The following is a 15,734-nucleotide window of genomic DNA, read 5'->3' as shown; positions in this document are numbered from 1 at the left end:
TGTGAAAAAAAGCACTTTTCAATTTTTGACCCAAATCAGAAAAAAACGTAGACCCGCGGTATGTCATTTTGGTGAAAATTTTGACCATTCATGAAACCTTGTTTTTTTCATGAAAAATGACTCAAATGAGTGGGAAAATGCATTGGCATGGTAAATTGGGACAAATTTTGCTCAGAAATGTGAAAAAAAGCACTTTTCAATTTTTGACCCAAATCAGAAAAAAACGTAGACCCGCGGTATGTCATTTTGGTGAAAATTTTGACCATTCATGAAACCTTATTTTTTCCTTGAAAAATTACTCAAATGAGTGGGAAAATGCATGGGCATGGTAAATTGGGACAAATTTTGCTCAGAAATGTGTCAAAAGGCACTTTTCAATTTTTGACCCAAATCAGATAAAAACATAGACCCGCGGTATGTCATTTTGGTGAAAATTTTGACCATTCATGAAACCTTGTTTTTTCCATGAAAAATGACTAAAATGAGTGGGAAAATGCATGGGCATGGTAAATTGGACCAAATTTTGCTCAGAAATGTGAAAAAAGCACTTTTAAATTTTTGACACAAATCAGAAAAACACGTAGACCCGCGGTATGTCATTTTGGTGAAAATTTTGACCATTCATAAAACCTTGTTTTTTTCCATGAAAAATGACTGAAATGAGTGGGAAAATGCATGGGCATGGAAAATTGGACCAAATTTTGCTCAGAAATGTGAAAAAAAGCACTTTTCAATTTTTGAACCAAATCAGAAAAACACGTAGACCCGCGGTATGTCATTTTGGCGAAAATTTTGACCATTCATGAAAACTTGTTTTTTTCATGAAAAATGACTCAAATTAGTGGGAAAATGCATGGGCATGGTAAATTGGACCAAATTTTGCTCAGAAATGTGAAAAAAGCACTTTTCAATTTTTGACACAAATGAGAAAAAAACGTAGACCCGCGGTATGTCATTTTGGCGAAAATTTTGACCATTCATGAAAACTTGTTTTTTTCATGAAAAATGACTCAAATTAGTGGGAAAATGCATGGGCATGGTAAATTGGACCAAATTTTGCTCAGAAATGTGAAAAAAGCACTTTTCAATTTTTGACCCAAATCAGAAAAACACGTAGACCCGCGGTATGTCATTTTGGTGAAAATTTTGACCATTCATAAAACCTTGTTTTTTTCCATGAAAAATGACTGAAATGAGTGGGAAAATGCATGGGCATGGAAAATTGGACCAAATTTTGCTCAGAAATGTGAAAAAAAGCACTTTTCAATTTTTGACCCAAATCAGAAAAAAACGTAGACCCGCGGTATGTCATTTTGGCGAAAATTTTGACCATTCATGAAAACTTGTTTTTTTCATGAAAAATGACTCAAATTAGTGGGAAAATGCATGGGCATGGTAAATTGGACCAAATTTTGCTCAGAAATGTGAAAAAAGCACTTTTCAATTTTTGACCCAAATCAGAAAAACACGTAGACCCGCGGTATGTCATTTTGGTGAAAATTTTGACCATTCATAAAACCTTGTTTTTTTCCATGAAAAATGACTGAAATGAGTGGGAAAATGCATGGGCATGGAAAATTGGACCAAATTTTGCTCAGAAATGTGAAAAAAAGCACTTTTCAATTTTTGAACCAAATCAGAAAAACACGTAGACCCGCGGTATGTCATTTTGGCGAAAATTTTGACCATTCATGAAACCTTGTTATTTTCATGAAAAATGACTCAAATTAGTGGGAAAATGCATGGGCATGGTAAATTGGACCAAATTTTGCTCAGAAATGTGAAAAAAAGCACTTTTCAATTTTTGACCCAAATCAGAAAAACACGTAGACCCGCGGTATGTCATTTTGGTGAAAATTTTGACCATTCATAAAACCTTGTTTTTTTCCATGAAAAATGACTGAAATGAGTGGGAAAATGCATGGGCATGGAAAATTGGACCAAATTTTGCTCAGAAATGTGAAAAAAAGCACTTTTCAATTTTTTACCCAAATCAGAAAAAAACGTAGACCCGCGGTATGTCATTTTGGTGAAAATTTTGACCATTCATGAAACCTTGTTTTTTCCATGAAAAATGACTCAAATGAGTGGGAAAATGCATTGGCATGGTAAATTGGGACAAATTTTGCTCAGAAATGTGACAAAAGGCACTTTTCAATTTTTGACCCAAATCAGAAAAAAACGTAGACCCGCGGTATGTCATTTTGGTGAAAATTTTGACCATTCATGAAACCTTATTTTTTCCTTGAAAAATTACTCAAATGAGTGGGAAAATGCATGGGCATGGTAAATTGGGACAAATTTTGCTCAGAAATGTGTCAAAAGGCACTTTTCAATTTTTGACCCAAATCAGATAAAAACATAGACCCGCGGTATGTCATTTTGGCGAAAATTTTGACCATTCATGAAAACTTGTTTTTTTCATGAAAAATGACTCAAATTAGTGGGAAAATGCATGGGCATGGTAAATTGGACCAAATTTTGCTCAGAAATGTGAAAAAAGCAATTTTCAATTTTTGACCCAAATCAGAAAAAAACGTAGACCCGCGGTATGTCATTTTGGCAAAAATTTTGACCATTCATGATAACTTGTTTTTTTCATGAAAAATGACTCAAATGAGTGGGATAATGCATGGGCATGGTAAATTGGACCAAATTTTGCTCAGAAATGTGAAAAAAGCTCTTTTAAATTTTTGACACAAATCAGAAAGAAACGTAGACCCGCGGTATGTCATTTTGGCAAAAATTTTGACCATTCATGATAACTTGTTTTTTTCATGAAAAATGACTCAAATGAGTGGGAAAATGCATGGGCATGGTAAATTGGACCAAAATTTGCTCAGAAATGTGAAAAAAGCACTTTTCAATTTTTGACCCAAATCAGAAAAAAACGTAGACCCGCAGTATGTCATTGTGGTGAAAATTTTGACCATTCATATAACCTTGTTTTTTTCCATGAAAAATGACTGAAATGAGTGGGAAAATGCATGGGCATGGAAAATTGGACCAAATTTTGCTCAGAAATGTGAAAAAAAGCACTTTTCAATTTTTGACCCAAATCAGAAAAAAACGTAGACCCGCGGTATGTCATTTTGGTGAAAATTTTGACCATTCATGAAACCTTGTTTTTTTCATGAAAAATGACTCAAATGAGTGGGAAAATGCATGGGCATGGTAAATTGGGACAAATTTTGCTCAGAAATGTGTCAAAAGGCACTTTTCAATTTTTGACCCAAATCAGAAAAAAACGTAGACCCCGCGGTATGTCATTTTGGCAAAAATTTTGACCATTCATGAAACCTTGTTTTTTCCATGAAAAATGACTCAAATGAGTGGGAAAATGCATTGGCATGGTAAATTGGGACAAATTTTGCTCAGAAATGTGACAAAAGGCACTTTTCAATTTTTGACCCAAATCAGAAAAAAACGTAGACCCGCGGTATGTCATTTTGGTGAAAATTTTGACCATTCATGAAACCTTATTTTTTCCTTGAAAAATTACTCAAATGAGTGGGAAAATGCATGGGCATGGTAAATTGGGACAAATTTTGCTCAGAAATGTGTCAAAAGGCACTTTTCAATTTTTGACCCAAATCAGATAAAAACATAGACCCGCGGTATGTCATTTTGGTGAAAATTTTGACCATTCATGAAACCTTGTTTTTTCCATGAAAAATGACTGAAATGAGTGGGAAAATGCATGGGCATGGAAAATTGGACCAAATTTTGCTCAGAAATGTGAAAAAAAGCACTTTTCAATTTTTGAACCAAATCAGAAAAACACGTAGACCCGCGGTATGTCATTTTGGCGAAAATTTTGACCATTCATGAAAACTTGTTTTTTTCATGAAAAATGACTCAAATTAGTGGGAAAATGCATGGGCATGGTAAATTGGACCAAATTTTGCTCAGAAATGTGAAAAAAGCACTTTTCAATTTTTGACACAAATGAGAAAAAAACGTAGACCCGCGGTATGTCATTTTGGCGAAAATTTTGACCATTCATGTAAACTTGTTTTTTTCATGAAAAATGACTCAAATTAGTGGGAAAATGCATGGGCATGGTAAATTGGACCAAATTTTGCTCAGAAATGTGAAAAAAGCACTTTTCAATTTTTGACCCAAATCAGAAAAACACGTAGACCCGCGGTATGTCATTTTGGTGAAAATTTTGACCATTCATAAAACCTTGTTTTTTTCCATGAAAAATGACTGAAATGAGTGGGAAAATGCATGGGCATGGAAAATTGGACCAAATTTTGCTCAGAAATGTGAAAAAAAGCACTTTTCAATTTTTGAACCAAATCAGAAAAACACGTAGACCCGCGGTATGTCATTTTGGCGAAAATTTTGACCATTCATGAAAACTTGTTTTTTTCATGAAAAATGACTCAAATTAGTGGGAAAATGCATGGGCATGGTAAATTGGACCAAATTTTGCTCAGAAATGTGAAAAAAGCACTTTTCAATTTTTGACCCAAATCAGAAAAACACGTAGACCCGCGGTATGTCATTTTGGCGAAAATTTTGACCATTCATGAAAACTTGTTTTTTTCATGAAAAATGACTGAAATGAGTGGGAAAATGCATGGGCATGGAAAATTGGACCAAATTTTGCTCAGAAATGTGAAAAAAAGCACTTTTCAATTTTTGAACCAAATCAGAAAAACACGTAGACCCGCGGTATGTCATTTTGGCGAAAATTTTGACCATTCATGAAAACTTGTTATTTTCATGAAAAATGACTCAAATTAGTGGGAAAATGCATGGGCATGGTAAATTGGACCAAATTTTGCTCAGAAATGTGAAAAAAAGCACTTTTCAATTTTTGACCCAAATCAGAAAAACACGTAGACCCGCGGTATGTCATTTTGGTGAAAATTTTGACCATTCATAAAACCTTGTTTTTTTCCATGAAAAATGACTGAAATGAGTGGGAAAATGCATGGGCATGGAAAATTGGACCAAATTTTGCTCAGAAATGTGAAAAAAAGCACTTTTCAATTTTTTACCCAAATCAGAAAAAAACGTAGACCCGCGGTATGTCATTTTGGTGAAAATTTTGACCATTCATGAAACCTTGTTTTTTCCATGAAAAATGACTCAAATGAGTGGGAAAATGCATTGGCATGGTAAATTGGGACAAATTTTGCTCAGAAATGTGACAAAAGGCACTTTTCAATTTTTGACCAAAATCAGAAAAAAACGTAGACCCGCGGTATGTCATTTTGGTGAAAATTTTGACCATTCATGAAACCTTATTTTTTCCTTGAAAAATTACTCAAATGAGTGGGAAAATGCATGGGCATGGTAAATTGGACCAAATTTTGCTCAGAAATGTGTCAAAAGGCACTTTTCAATTTTTGACCCAAATCAGATAAAAACATAGACCCGCGGTATGTCATTTTGGCGAAAATTTTGACCATTCATGAAAACTTGTTTTTTTCATGAAAAATGACTCAAATTAGTGGGAAAATGCATGGGCATGGTAAATTGGACCAAATTTTGCTCAGAAATGTGAAAAAAGCACTTTTCAATTTTTGACCCAAATCAGAAAAACACGTAGACCCGCGGTATGTCATTTTGGTGAAAATTTTGACCATTCATAAAACCTTGTTTTTTTCCATGAAAAATGACTCAAATTAGTGGGAAAATGCATGGGCATGGTAAATTGGACCAAATTTTGCTCAGAAATGTGAAAAAAGCACTTTTCAATTTTTGACACAAATCAGAAAAAAACGTAGACCCGCGGTATGTCATTTTGGCGAAAATTTTGACCATTCATGAAAACTTGTTTTTTTCATGAAAAATGACTCAAATTAGTGGGAAAATGCATGGGCATGGTAAATTGGACCAAATTTTGCTCAGAAATGTGAAAAAAGCACTTTTCATTTTTTGACCCAAATCAGAAAAACACGTAGACCCGCGGTATGTCATTTTGGTGAAAATTTTGACCATTCATGAAAACTTGTTTTTTTCATGAAAAATGACTCAAATGAGTGGGAAAATGCATGGGCATGGTAAATTGGGACAAATTTTGCTCAGAAATGTGTCAAAAGGCACTTTTCAATTTTTGACCCAAATCAGATAAAAACGTAGACCCGCGGTATGTCATTTTGGCGAAAATTTTGACCATTCATGAAAACTTGTTTTTTTCATGAAAAATGACTCAAATTAGTGGGAAAATGCATGGGCATGGTAAATTGGACCAAATTTTGCTCAGAAATGTGAAAAAAGCACTTTTCAATTTATGACCCAAATCAGAAAAACACGTAGACCCGCGGTATGTCATTTTGGTGAAAATTTTGACCATTCATAAAACCTTGTTTTTTTCCATGAAAAATGACTGAAATGAGTGGGAAAATGCATGGGCATGGAAAATTGGACCAAATTTTGCTCAGAAATGTGAAAAAAAGCACTTTTCAATTTTTGACCCAAATCAGAAAAAAACGTAGACCCGCGGTATGTCATTTTGTCGAAAATTTTGACCATTCATAAAACCTTGTTTTTTTCCATGAAAAATGACTAAAATGAGTGGGAAAATGCATGGGCATGGTAAATTGGACCAAATTTTGCTCAGAAATGTGAAAAAAGCACTTTTCAATTTTTGACCCAAATCAGAAAAACACGTAGACCCGCGGTATGTCATTTTGGTGAAAATTTTGACCATTCATAAAACCTTGTTTTTTTCCATGAAAAATGACTGAAATGAGTGGGAAAATGCATGGGCATGGAAAATTGGACCAAATTTTGCTCAGAAATGTGAAAAAAGCACTTTTCAATTTTTGAACCAAATCAGAAAAACACGTAGACCCGCGGTATGTCATTTTGGCGAAAATTTTGTCCATTCATGAAAACTTGTTTTTTTCATGAAAAATGACTCAAATGAGTGGGAAAATGCATGGGCATGGTAAATTGGGACAAATTTTGCTCAGAAATGTGTCAAAAGGCACTTTTCAATTTTTGACCCAAATCAGATAAAAACGTAGACCCGCGGTATGTCATTTTGGTGAAAATTTTGACCATTCATGAAACCTTGTTTTTTCCATGAAAAATGACTAAAATGAGTGGGAAAATGCATGGGCATGGTAAATTGGACCAAATTTTGCTCAGAAATGTGAAAAAAGCACTTTTCAATTTTTGACCCAAATCAGAAAAACACGTAGACCCGCGGTATGTCATTTTGGTGAAAATTTTGACCATTCATAAAACCTTGTTTTTTTCCATGAAAAATGACTGAAATGAGTGGGAAAATGCATGGGCATGGAAAATTGGACCAAATTTTGCTCAGAAATGTGAAAAAAAGCACTTTTCAATTTTTGAACCAAATCAGAAAAACACGTAGACCCGCGGTATGTCATTTTGGCGAAAATTTTGACCATTCATGAAAACTTGTTTTTTTCATGAAAAATGACTCAAATTAGTGGGAAAATGCATGGGCATGGTAAATTGGACCAAATTTTGCTCAGAAATGTGAAAAAAGCACTTTTCAATTTTTGACCCAAATCAGAAAAACACGTAGACCCGCGGTATGTCATTTTGGTGAAAATTTTGACCATTCATAAAACCTTGTTTTTTTCCATGAAAAATGACTGAAATGAGTGGGAAAATGCATGGGCATGGAAAATTGGACCAAATTTTGCTCAGAAATGTGAAAAAAAGCACTTTTCAATTTTTGACCCAAATCAGAAAAAAACGTAGACCCGCGGTATGTCATTTTGTCGAAAATTTTGACCATTCATGAAAACTTGTTTTTTTCATGAAAAATGACTCAAATTAGTGGGAAAATGCATGGGCATGGTAAATTGGACCAAATTTTGCTCAGAAATGTGAAAAAAGCACTTTTCAATTTTTGACCCAAATCAGAAAAACACGTAGACCCGCGGTATGTCATTTTGGCGAAAATTTTGACCATTCATAAAACCTTGTTTTTTTCCATGAAAAATGACTGAAATGAGTGGGAAAATGCATGGGCATGGAAAATTGGACCAAATTTTGCTCAGAAATGTGAAAAAAAGCACTTTTCAATTTTTGAACCAAATCAGAAAAACACGTAGACCCGCGGTATGTCATTTTGGCGAAAATTTTGACCATTCATGAAAACTTGTTATTTTCATGAAAAATGACTCAAATTAGTGGGAAAATGCATGGGCATGGTAAATTGGACCAAATTTTGCTCAGAAATGTGAAAAAAGCACTTTTCAATTTTTGACCCAAATCAGAAAAACACGTAGACCCGCGGTATGTCATTTTGGTGAAAATTTTGACCATTCATAAAACCTTGTTTTTTTCCATGAAAAATGACTGAAATGAGTGGGAAAATGCATGGGCATGGAAAATTGGACCAAATTTTGCTCAGAAATGTGAAAAAAAGCACTTTTCAATTTTTGAACCAAATCAGAAAAACACGTAGACCCGCGGTATGTCATTTTGGTGAAAATTTTGACCATTCATGAAACCTTATTTTTTCCATGAAAAATTACTCAAATGAGTGGGAAAATGCATGGGCATGGTAAATTGGGACAAATTTTGCTCAGAAATGTGTCAAAAGGCACTTTTCAATTTTTGACCCAAATCAGATAAAAACGTAGACCCGCGGTATGTCATTTTGGTGAAAATTTTGACCATTCATGAAACCTTGTTTTTTCCATGAAAAATTACTCAAATGAGTGGGAAAATGCATGGGCATGGTAAATTGGGACAAATTTTGCTCAGAAATGTGTCAAAAGGCACTTTTCAATTTTTGACCCAAATCAGATAAAAACGTAGACCCGCGGTATGTCATTTTGGTGAAAATTTTGACCATTCATGAAACCTTGTTTTTTCCATGAAAAATGACTCAAATGAGTGGGAAAATGCATGGGCATGGTAAATTGGACCAAATTTTGCTCAGAAATGTGAAAAAAGCACTTTTAAATTTTTGACACGAATCAGAAAAAAACGTAGACCCGCGGTATGTCATTTTGGCGAAAATTTTGACCATTCATGAAAACTTGTTTTTTTCATGAAAAATGACTCAAATGAGTGGGAAAATGCATGGGCATGGTAAATTGGACCAAATTTTGCTCAGAAATGTGACAAAAGCACTTTTCAATTTTTGACCCAAATCAGAAAAACACGTAGACCCGCGGTATGTCATGTTGGTGAAAATTTTGACCATTCATGAAACCTTGTTTTTTCCATGAAAAATGACTCAAATGAGTGGGGAAATGCATGGGCATGGTAAATTGGACCAAAATTTGCTCAGAAATGTGAAAAAAGCACTTTTCAATTTTTGACCCAAATCAGAAAAACACGTAGACACGTATGTCATTTTGGTGAAAATTTTGACCATTCATAAAACCTTGTTTTTTTCCATGAAAAATGACTGAAATGAGTGGGAAAATGCATGGGCATGGTAAATTGGGACACATTTTGCTCAGAAATGTGAAAAAAAGCACTTTTCAATTTTTGACACAAATCAGAAAAAAACGTAGACCCGCGGTATGTCATTTTGGTGAAAATTTTGACCATTCATGAAACCTTGTTTTTTTCATGAAAAATGACTCAAATGAGTGGGAAAATGCATGGGCATGGTAAATTGGGACACATTTTGCTCAGAAATGTGTCAAAAGTCACTTTTCAATTTTTGACCCAAATCAGAAAAAAACGTAGACCCGCGGTATGTCATTTTGGCAAAAATTTTGACCATTCATGATAACTTGTTTTTTTCATGAAAAATGACTCAAATGAGTGGGAAAATGCATGGGCATGGTAAATTGGACCAAATTTTGCTCAGAAATGTGAAAAAAGCACTTTTCAATTTTTGACCCAAATCAGAAAAAAACGTAGACCCGCGGTATGTCATTTTGGTGAAAATTTTGACCATTCATGAAACCTTGTTTTTTCCATGAAAAATGACTCAAATGAGTGGGAAAATGCATGGGCATGGTAAATTGGAACAAATTTTGCTCAGAAATGTGACAAAAATCACTTTTCAATTTTTGACCCAAATCAGAAAAACACGTAGACCCGCAGTATGTCATTTTGGTGAAAATTTTGACCATTCATGAAACCTTGTTTTTTCCATGAAAAATGACTCAAATGAGTGGGAAAATGCACGGGCATGGTAAATTGGGACAAATTTTGCTCAGAAATGTGACAAAAGGCACTTTTCAATTTTTGACCCAAATCAGTAAAAAACGTAGACCCGCGGTATGTCATTTTGGTGAAAATTTTGACCATTCATGAAACCTTGTTTTTTCCATGAAAAATGACTCAAATGAGTGGGAAAATGCATGGGCATGGTAAATTGGACCAAATTTTGCTCAGAAATGTGAAAAAAGCTATTTTAAATTTTTGACACAAATCAGAAAAAAACGTAGACCCGTGGTATGTCATTTTGGCAAAATTTTTGACCATTCATGATAACTTGTTTTTTTCATGAAAAATGACTCAAATGAGTGGGAAAATGCATGGACATGGTAAATTGGACCAAATTTTGCTCAGAAATGTGTCAAAAGGCACTTTTCAATTTTTGACCCAAATCAGAAAAAAACGTAGACCCACAGTATGTCATTTTGGTGAAAATTTTGACCATTCATGAAACCTTGTTTTTTCCATGAAAAATGACTCAAATGAGTGGGAAAATGCATGGGCATGGTAAATTGGACCAAATTTTGCTCAGAAATGTGAAAAAAGCTATTTTAAATTTTTGACACAAATCAGAAAAAAACGTAGACCCGCGGTATGTCATTTTGGCAAAATTTTTGACCATTCATGATAACTTGTTTTTTTCATGAAAAATGACTCAAATGAGTGGGAAAATGCATGGACATGGTAAATTGGACCAAATTTTGCTCAGAAATGTGTCAAAAGGCACTTTTCAATTTTTGACCCAAATCAGAAAAAAACGTAGACCCACAGTATGTCATTTTGGTGAAAATTTTGACCATTCATGAAACCTTGTTTTTTCCATGAAAAATGACTCAAATGAGTGGGAAAATGCATGGGCATGGTAAATTGGACCAAATTTTGCTCAGAAATGTGAAAAAAGCACTTTTAAATTTTTGACCCAAATCAGTAAAAAACGTAGACCCGCGGTATGTCATTTTGGTGAAAATTTTGACCATTCATGAAACCTTGTTTTTTCCATGAAAAATGACTCAAATGAGTGGGAAAATGCATGGGCATGGTAAATTGGGACAAATTTTGCTCAGAAATGTGACAAAAAGCACTTTTCAATTTTTGACCCAAATCAGAAAAAAACGTAGACCCGCGGTATGTCATTTTGGTGAAAATTTTGACCATTCATGAAACCTTGTTTTTTTCATGAAAAATGACTCAAATGAGTGGGAAAATGCATGGGCATGGTAAATTGGGACAAATGTTGCTCAGAAATGTGTCAAAAGGCACTTTTCAATTTTTGACCCAAATAAAAAAAAAACGTAGACCCGCGGTATGTCATTTTGGCAAAAATTTTGACCATTCCTGATAACTTGTTTTTTTCATGAAAAATAACTCAAATGAGTGGGGAAATGCATGGGCATGGTAAATTGGACCAAATTTTGCTCAGAAATGTGAAAAAAGCACTTTTCAATTTTTGACCCAAATCAGAAAAAAACGTAGACCCGCGGTATGTCATTTTGGTGAAAATTTTGACCATTCATGAAACCTTGTTTTTTTCCATGAAAAATGACTCAAATGAGTGGGAAAATGCATGGGCATGGAAAATTGGACCAAATTTTGCTCAGAAATGTGAAAAAAAGCACTTTTCAATTTTTGACCCAAATCAGAAAAACACGTAGTCATTTTGGTGAAAATTTTGACCATTCATGAAACCTTGTTTTTTTTCATGAAAAATGACTCAAATGAGTGGGAAAATGCATGGGCATGGTAAATTTGGACAAATTTTGCTCAGAAATGTGACAAAAAGCACTTTTCAATTTTTGACCCAAATCAGAAAAAAACGTAGACCCGCGGTATGTCATTTTGGTGAAAATTTTGACCATTCATGAAACCTTGTTTTTTCCATGAAAAATGACTTAAACGAGTGGGAAAATGCACGGACATGGTAAATTGGGACAAATTTTGCTCAGAAATGTGACAAAAGGCACTTTTCAATTTTTGACCCAAATCAGTAAAAAACGTAGACCCGCGGTATGTCATTTTGGTGAAAATTTTGACCATTCATGAAACCTTGTTTTTTCGATGAAAAATGACTCAAATGAGTCGGAAAATACATGGGCATGGTAAATTTGGACAAATTTTGCTCAGAAATGTGACAAGAAGCACTTTTCAATTTTTGACCCAAATCAGAAAAAAACGTAGACCCGCGGTATGTCATTTTGGTGAAAATTTTGACCATTCATGAAACCTTGTTTTTTCCATGAAAAATGACTCAAATGAGTGGGAAAATGCATGGGCATGGTAAATTGGGACAAATTTTGCTCAGAAATGTGACAAAAAGCACTTTTCAATTTTTGACCCAAATCAGAAAAACACGTAGTCCTTTTGGTGAAAATTTTGACCATTCATGAAACCTTGTTTTCTCCATGAAAAATGACTCAAATGAGTGGGAAAATGCACGGGCATGGTAAATTGGGACAAATTTTGCTCAGAAATGTGACAAAAGGCACTTTTCAATTTTTGACCCAAATCAGTAAAAAACGTAGACCCGCGGTATGTCATTTTGGTGAAAATTTTGACCATTCATGAAACCTTGTTTTTTCGATGAAAAATGACTCAAATGAGTCGGAAAATACATGGGCATGGTAAATTTGGACAAATTTTGCTCAGAAATGTGACAAAAAGCACTTTTCAATTTTTGACCCAAATCAGAAAAAAAACGTAGACCCGCGGTATATCATTTTGGTGAAAATTTTGACCATTCATGAAACCTTGTTTTTTTCATGAAAAATTACTCAAATGAGTGGGAAAATGCATGGGCATGGTAAATTGGGACAAATTTTGCTCAGAAATGTGTCAAAAGGCACTTTTCAATTTTTGACCCAAATAAAAAAAAAACGTAGACCCGCGGTATGTCATTTTGGCAAAAATTTTGACCATTCATGATAACTTGTTTTTTTCATGAAAAATAACTCAAATGAGTGGGAAAATGCATGGGCATGGTAAATTGGACCAAATTTTGCTCAGAAATGTGAAAAAAGCACTTTTCAATTTTTGACCCAAATCAGAAAAAAACGTAGACCCGCGGTATGTCATTTTGGTGAAAATTTTGACCATTCATGAAACCTTGTTTTTTCCATGAAAAATGACTCAAATGAGTGGGAAAATGCATGGGCATGGTAAATTGGAACAAATTTTGCTCAGAAATGTGACAAAAAGCACTTTTCAATTTTTGACCCAAATCAGAAAAAAACGTAGACCCGCGGTATGTCATTTTGGTGAAAATTTTGACCATTCATAAAACCTTGTTTTTTTCCATGAAAAATGACTGAAAAGAGTGGGAAAATGCATGGGCATGGAAAATTGGACCAAATTTTGCTCAGAAATGTGAAAAAAAGCACTTTTCAATTTTTGACCCAAATCAGAAAAACACGTAGTCATTTTGGTGAAAATTTTGACCATTCATGAAATCTTGTTTTTTCCATGAAAAATGACTCAAATGAGTGGGAAAATGCACGGGCATGGTAAATTGGGACAAATTTTGCTCAGAAATGTGACAAAAGGCACTTTTCAATTTTTGACCCAAATCGGTAAAAAACGTAGACCCGCGGTATGTCATTTTGGTGAAAATTTTGACCATTCATGAAACCTTGTTTTTTCGATGAAAAATGACTCAAATGAGTCGGAAAATACATGGGCATGGTAAATTTGGACAAATTTTGCTCAGAAATGTGACAAAAAGCACTTTACAATTTTTGACCCAAATCAGAAAAAAACGTAGACCCGCGCGGTATGTCATTTTGGTGAAAATTTTGACCATTCATGAAACCTTGTTTTTTCCATGAAAAATGACTCAAATGAGTGGGAAAATGCATGGGCATGGTAAATTGGACCAAATTTTGCTCAGAAATGTGAAAAAAGCACTTTTCAATTTTTGACCCAAATCAGAAAAACACGTAGACCCGTGGTATGTCATTTTGGTGAAAATTTTGACCATTCATGAAACCTTGTTTTTTCCATGAAAAATGACTCAAATGAGTGGGAAAATGCATGATCATGGAAAATTGGGACAAATTTTGCTCAGAAATGTGACAAAAGGCACTTTTCAATTTTTGACCCAAATCAGAAAAAAACGTAGACCCGCTGTATGTCATTTTGGTGAAAATTTTGACCATTCATGAAACCTTGTTTTTTCCATGAAAAATGACTCAAATGAGTGGGAAAATGCATGATCATGGAAAATTGGGACAAATTTTGCTCAGAAATGTGACAAAAGGCACTTTTCAATTTTTGACCCAAATCAGAAAAAAACGTAGACCCGCTGTATGTCATTTTGGTGAAAATTTTGACCATTCATGAAACCTTGTTTTTTCCATGAAAAACGACTCAAATGAGTGGGAAAATGCATTGGCATGGTAAATTGGGACAAATTTTGCTCAGAAATGTGAAAAAAAGCACTTTTCAATTTTTGACCCAAATCAGAAAAAACGTAGACCCGCGGTTTGTCATTTTGGTGAAAATTTTGACCATTCATGAAACCTTGTTTTTTCATGAAAAATGACTCAAATGAGTGGGAAAATGCATTGGCATGTTAAATTGGGACAAATTTTGCTCAGAAATGTGACAAAAGGCACTTTTCAATTTTTGACCCAAATCAGAAAAAAACGTAGACCCGCGGTATGTCATTTTGGTGAAAATTTTGACCATTCATGAAACCTTGTTTTTTCCATGAAAAATGACTCAAACGAGTGGGAAAATGCATGATCATGGAAAATTGGACCAAATTTTGCTCAGAAATGTGAAAAAAGCACTTTTCAATTTTTGACCCAAATCAGAAAAAAACGTAGACCCGCGGTATGTCATTTTGGTGAAAATTTTGACCATTCATGAAACCTTTTTTTTTTCCATGAAAAATGACTCAAATGAGTGGGAAAATGCATGGGCATGGTAAATTGGACCAAATTTTGCTCAGAAATGTGAAAAAAGCACTTTTAAAATTTTGACACGAATCAGAAAAAAACGTAGACCCGCGGTATGTCATTTTGGCGAAAATTTTGACCATTCATGAAAACTTGTTTTTTTCATGAAAAATGAGTCAAATGAGTGGGAAAATGCATGGGCATGGTAAATTGGACCAAATTTTGCTCAGAAATGTGAAAAAAGCACTTTTCAATTTTTGACCTAAATCAGAAAAACACGTAGACCCGCGGTATGTCATTTTGGTGAAAATTTTGACCATTCATGAAACCTTGTTTTTTCCATGAAAAATGACTCAAATGAGTGGGAAAATGCACGGGCATGGTAAATTGGACCAAATTTTGCTCAGAAATGTGAAAAAAAGCACTTTTCAATTTTTGACCCAAATCAGAAAAACACGTAGACCCGCGGTATGTCATTTTGGTGAAAATTTTGACCATTCATAAAACCTTGTTTTTTTTCCATGAAAAATGACTGAAATGAGTTGGAAAATGCATGGGCATGGAAAATTGGACCAAATTTTGCTCAGAAATGTGAAAAAAAGCACTTTTCAATTTTTGACACAAATCAGAAAAACACGTAGACCCGCGGTATGTCATTTTGGTGAAAATTTTGACCATTCATGATAACTTGTTTTTTTCATGAAAAAT

General features: G+C 34.4%; 1 pseudogene; it reads right to left on the bottom strand.

Annotated features, from left to right (window-relative positions):
- LOC125799136 (deleted in malignant brain tumors 1 protein-like) overlaps positions 1-15,734 on the bottom strand; it is a 1,283,434-nt pseudogene that overhangs the window by 189,573 nt on the left and 1,078,127 nt on the right.

Source organism: Astyanax mexicanus, chromosome 2 (assembly GCF_023375975.1).
Source record: "Astyanax mexicanus isolate ESR-SI-001 chromosome 2, AstMex3_surface, whole genome shotgun sequence".
Lineage (NCBI taxonomy): Eukaryota > Metazoa > Chordata > Actinopteri > Characiformes > Acestrorhamphidae > Astyanax > Astyanax mexicanus.
This window is presented reverse-complemented; position numbering and strand designations above follow the sequence as displayed.